This window comes from Theropithecus gelada, chromosome 20, assembly GCF_003255815.1.
Source record: "Theropithecus gelada isolate Dixy chromosome 20, Tgel_1.0, whole genome shotgun sequence".
NCBI classification, from domain to species: Eukaryota; Metazoa; Chordata; class Mammalia; order Primates; family Cercopithecidae; genus Theropithecus; species Theropithecus gelada.
The window spans coordinates 62,756,317-62,762,695 of NC_037688.1; positions in this window are offsets into that span (position 1 = coordinate 62,756,317).

The window sequence follows — 6,379 nt, forward strand, 5'->3', positions numbered from 1 at the left end:
GCACTGGAAACATGTATAGATGTGTATTGGGCTTAAAATAGCACCCAGCAGCCAGGCGTGGTGGCTTGAGCCTGTAATCCTAGCACTTTAGGAGGCCGAGGTGGGAGGATCACTTGAGCCCAGGAGCTCGCAACCAACCTGGGCAACATGGTGAAACCCTGTCTCTACAAAAAATACAAAAATCAGCTGAGTATGATGGTGGGCACCTGTGGTCCCAGCTACTAAGGAAGCTAAGGTGGGAGGATTATCTGAGCCTGGGAGGTTGAGGCTGCAGTGAGCTCTGACCATGTCACTGCACTCCAGCTTGGGTGACAGAGTGAGACCCTATCTCAAGAAAAAAAAAAAAAAAAAAGCACCCAGCACATGGCGAATGCTCAAAAATAAACAAGAAACCTGGACATACTGATACATTAACACTATAACTGTATAAAAGTCATCGTTTTTATGCTCTGGGGTTTAATTACCTTTCCAATCAGCCACACATTGAGCTGTGTGTCTAAAAGGCCAAGGATACCTTTGTAATGACCTTAGCCTGAAGTCCTTAATGGTCCTCCACAGCTTGTTAACAACAGGTCTTTTACATGTTCCTGTTTCACTCAGTTTTAAATGATTCATGCAGCCATGCATTTTGACAACTTTTCTGTCTTTCTTTTTTTTTTTTTTTGGAGACAAGGTCTCATTGTTGCCCAGTGTGGAGTGCAGTGGTCCTATCATAGCTCACTGCAGCCTTGACCTCCCGGGCTCAAGCAATCCTCCTGCCTAAGCCTCCTCAGTAGCTGGGACCACAGGCATGTACAACTATCCCCGGCTAATTTTTTCATTTTTGTAAAGGCGGGGTTTCATTTTGTTGCCCAGGCTGCTCTTGAACTCCTGGGCTGAAGTGATTCTCTCGCCTGGGCCTCCCAAAGTGCTGAGATGAGAGGCACGAGCCGCTGAGCCTCGTCCTTGACAATTATTCTTTTTTTTTTTTTTTTTTTTTTTTGAGACGGAGTCTCGCTCTGTGGACCAGACTGGAGTGCAGTGCCGCAATCTCAGCTCACTGCAAGCTCCACCTCCCGGGTTCACGCCATTCTCCTGCCTCAGCCTCCCAAGTAGCTGGGACTACAGGCACCCGCTGCCACGCCCGGCTGATTTTTTGCATTTTTAGTAGAGACAGGGTTTCACTGTGTTAGCCAGGATGGTCTCGATTTCCTGACCTCGTGATCCGCCCGCCTCGGCCTCCCGAAGTGCTGGGATTACAGGCATGAGCCACCGCGCCCAGCCAACAGTTATTCTTAATGGGCTTGTTTGGTGTCAACCACTGTGCTGGGTTCTGCACCTTATTTCACTTCATTTGATCATGAAGGTTAGGCCCAGACCGTGTAAAGAACAGAACCTGAATGAATAACCTCATTGCACACCTTGATTTAGATGTCACATTTCTTAGCTGAATTGGGTGAGTCCTTTGAACTTTAGTTTTCTCTCTCATATCCAGAGGCCGATGGCATGTAAAGAAGTAGCAGGCAGCAAAAGCTTGGATTGGGTTTTTTTTGTTTTTTTTGTTTTTGTTTTTTTTGAGAGGGAGTCTCCCTCTGTCACCCAGGTTGGAGTGCAGTGGCGCGATCTCGGCTCAGTGCAGCCTTCGCCTCCCGGGTTCCAGCGATTCTCCTGCCTCAGCCTTCCGGGTAGCTGGGATTATAGGCCTGTGCCACCATGCCCAGCTAATTTTTGTATTTTTAGTAGAGATGGAGATTCACTCTATTGGCCAGGCTGGTCTCAAACTCCTGACTTCAGGTGATCTGCCTCCCTCGGCCTCCCAAACTGCTAGGATTACAGGTGTGAGCCATTGTCCCCAGCTGGGATTGGTCTTTGATCATGGATTGATCCATGAGAGGAAAGAGTTAGCACTTCTAAGTGCTGTGGGAAAGCACTTTGTACTTGGCAGAGTTTGGAACAAGGTGTTTATGTGATCAGAACTATGTTTTGAAATGATCTCCTGGCTACTCTCTGGAAAGCATCCCACAAGAAGGCTGTGTAAAGCTCTCAGCACTAAAAATACTCCCCAGCCCAAACCTACCCTCTAAGCCAGCTGTCTACTTGACACATCCTCTTAGTATCCAAGAGGCATATCTGACTTAATATGAGCAAAGCAGGGATTGAATTTTCACACAGCCCCCATTGAGGCACAGAGAAGGATACCCCAAAGTCTGTTACTTTGGCACGCAGAGCACTTCTGAGTTAACGGAAATGAAAGGCCTTAGAAACTGCTTCAGAACCAAGGATGTTCTAATCTTCTCTTGTTTGTGCCCTCTTGAGTGCAGGGAGGGGCTCTGTTCTCAGGCTGCTGTGAAGAAATATCTGAGACTGGGTAATTAAGAAAGGAAGAGGTTTAACTGACTTACAGTTCCACATGGCTGGGGAGGCCTCAGGAAACTTGCAATCAAGGCAGAAGGTACCTCTCCATAGGGTGGCAGGAGAATGAGTGTCCAGCGAAGGGGGAAGTCCCTTATAAAAACCATCAAATCTCATGAGAACTAACTATCAGGAGAACAGGATGCGGGAAACCAACCCCATGATTCAATTGTGTCCACCTGGTCCCACCCACAACACGTGGTGATTATAGGAACTATAATTCAAGATGAGATTTGGGTGGGGACACAGCCTAACCATATCAGGCTCTCTCTGGAAGTTCCCTTATCTGACCGAGGAAAATTTCTTCCAAAAGAAATGCAATTGTCTTAATTTCTATGAATATGCAAAGTGATTCCCAAATGCTGAGGAAGCCAAGGAACCAAAGAAGGAGGCAGACAGATCCAGTTTGTTGACTTTGGGTGATTTATTGAAGAAACTTATAGACATAAGTGTGGTCTTAGGTGTTGGCAGTACAGGTAGATCTCTGCAGTGTTACTCCCCACACCAGGGCTATGCATATACTATAGGGAAAGGGTATGCTTGCTCCAGCAAGCCAATTAAAGGCAACCCTTCAGGACAGGCAAGAATGCTGTATGCATCATAGCCTAAAATTTGTGTGATAACATCAGGGTCAACATGTTCTTACACTAGGAACAGTAAAGCAGGAATCAGGAGGCATTCATGGGACTGGGGTTAATCAGAAGTCAACATGGTGGATTAGCATCCAAAATAACCAGAAAAAATTAACCACCACAGAAGAGACTAAAAGTTGTCACCATGCTCATGCTTTTCATCTATTTTGCCAAGGGCAATTCTGAGAGATTACCTAAAAGACTTATTCTGCATAATAAGACTACCTTTGTTTGCAGTTCAATTCTGCCCCTCACCTTCCCATAACTTGTCCCATTCAGTTTCTAAAGAAAATAATTTACAAACTATTGTCTGCTTTTTTTTTTCTTTCTTTCATTTTAGTTCCAGGAGTACATGTGGAGGTTTGTTACATGGGTAAATTGCATGTCACAGGGGTTTGGTGTACAGATTATTTTATCACTCAGGTAATAAGCATAGTACCTGATAGTTTTTTAATCTTCACCCTCCTCCCACCCTCCACCTCCATGTAGGCCCCAATGTCTGTTGGTCCCATCTTTATTTCCATATGTACCCAATGTTTAGCTCCCACTTATATGTGAGAACATATGGTATTTGGTTTTCTGTTCCTGCATTAGTTCACTTAGGATAATGGCTTCTAGCTGCATCCATGTTGCTGCAAAGGACACAATCTCATTCTTTTTTATTAACTGTGTAGTATTCTATGATGTATATGGCACCACATTTTCTTTATCCACCACTGATGGACATTTAAGTTGATTCCGTTTTTGCTGTGAATAGTGCTGTGATGAACATACATGTGCGTGTGTCTTTATGGGAGAACAATTTATATTGCCTTGGGTATATACCCAATAATGAGATTGCTGGGCTGAATGATAGTTCTGTTTTAAGTTCTTTGAGATGTCACCAAATTGCTTTCCAGTGACTGAACTAATTTACTCTCCCACCAGCAATGTGTAAGCATTCCCTTTTCTCCACAAACTCACCAGCATCTGTTATTTTTTGACTTTTTAGAATAGCCATTCTGACTAGTGTCAGATGGTATCTCATTGTGGTTTGCTCTTTGGGTCCATTCAATTCCCCTAAAAATCATTTACAATCCTTCAAGTTGTCTGCATTTCCCCCATCTCCCTCTATGTAAGTTTCAATCATTTGGCCTTTGAGTCTATTTTTGGAACTCCTGTGTTCATGGGCATGTTAATAAATTTGTATATGCCTTTTCTCTTGTTCATCTGTCTATTGCCAGTTCATTTCAGGGATGCTTCAGAGGGTAGACAGGAAACTTGTCCTTCACTCCTACAATAGTGTCACTATCCACTACTGGCTCAAGCTAAAAACCTAGGTGCCAACCTTGTGTCCCCCTTTCCTTCTCCATCATCACCAAATGCTGCTCGCCCTCTAAATGAGGATGGTCTCCATTACCTTTGCCCCAGTGTAAGTTTTTTTTTGTTTTTTGAGACAGTCTCGTTCTGTCACCCAGGCTGGAGTACAATGGTACGATCTCGGATCACTGCAATCTCCATCTGCCAAGTTCAAATGATTCACCTGCCTCAGCCTCCTGAGTAGCTGGAATTACAGGTGCCTGCCATCACACCCAGCTAATCTTTGTATTTTTAGTAGAGATGGGGGTTTCACCATGTTGGCCAGGCTGGTCTCGAACTCCTGACCCCAAGTGATCTGCCCTCCTTGGCTTCCCAAAGGGCTGGGATTACAGGTATAACCCACCGCACTCAGCCTAGTGTAAGTTTTAAGTCACAATTATCCTCTCTGCTCTTGGGCATCTACAGACCTCCCAACTGGCCTTCCTGATTCAAATCCATTGGCCACGGAATGATCTTTAAAAACCCAAGTCTGATCATGTCACTCTCCCACGTAAGATTCTTCATTGTCTTTCCTTTGCCCTTTGGCATAAACCAGTGGTCCCCAACCTTTTTGGCACCAGGGACAAGTTTTGTGGAAGTCAATTTTTCCATGGACGGGGCAGCGGGTTGGGGGTGGGGGTGGTTTCAGGATGATTCAAGTGCATTCCATTTATCGTGCACTTTATCTCTATTATGATTACATCGTAATACATAATGAAATAATTACACAACTTACCATAATGTAGAATCAGTGGGAGCCCTGAGCTTGTTTTCCTGCAATTAGACAGGCCCAACTGCGGGTGATGGGAGACAGTGACAGATCATCAGGCATTAGATTCCCATAAGGATCGTGCAACCTAGATCCCTTGCATGTACAGTTCACACGAGAGTTCACGCTCCTATGAGAATCTAATGCTGCTGCTGATCTGACAGGTGAAGCTCAGGCAGCAATGCTCACTCCCTGCTGCTCACCTCCTGCTGTACGGCCTGGTTCCTAACAGGCCAAGGACGGGTACTGGTTGGGGACCCCTGGTGTAAACTCACTCCATGAGGTCCTGCATGATGAGGCCGAGCCATGCTGACATCATTCTTTTCCTTAAACACATTAAGCTTCTTCCCATCTCTAGGCCTTTGGGATACTGTGCCCTCTGCCAGGCACACCCTCCCTGTGTGCTTGGCATGGTGACAACTCATGCTTTGGTTCAAACAGAAGAAATCTCTGATTGCTGTGGCATGCTTTAGCATGCTCTCCCAATTACTTATCACCCTTTTACTTCTCTTCAGTGCCCTTGGTCTTATATTTTGTTTACTTGTTGTAGCAAGGTAGTAGTCCACTAAGGACCCTAGGAAGAACCCTGAAGGCAGGGCCCATGGTCCCCTCTGTGGTTTACTTGCCCTTGGGTGATCCCCTCCTCATGAGAGTGGGTGGTGGTTCCTGGGACTCATTTCTAACCAGTAGAACATGGATAAAGTGATCCAATGTTCGTGATTGTGCATGCATAATTATGTTCCCTAAGAATGTAATGTCTATCTTGCTGAGAGGCTCTCCCTTGATGGCTTTGAAGAAGCCGTTGGCCACACTGAGCTGTCATGGGGAGAGGAATGTGCATCAAGGAACTGAGGGCTTAAGTCCTGTTGCCAGATGGATGCTGCCAACAACCATGCGAGCTTGGAATGTGGTCCTTCCCCAGTTGGATGCCAAATGAGAACACAGCCCTGATGACACTGTGATCACAGGCTTACAAAAGATCTAGCCAAGCTATACCTGGAACCCTAACACATGAAGAATGTGAGATAAGAAATGCCTGTTCTTTTAAGCCAATGGTTGGTGGTAAACTGTTACATAGTGACAGATAACTAATATGCTTGCTCACTCACTCTTGCATTAGTAAGAAAACTTCAGGAGGGAGAACAGGGACCCTTGCATTCTTCATTATTAAAGCTGCAGAACCCAGGTGGGTAGACAGCATAGAGAGATAATATCAGACACTTGCATGAATAAAGGAAACATCCAATAA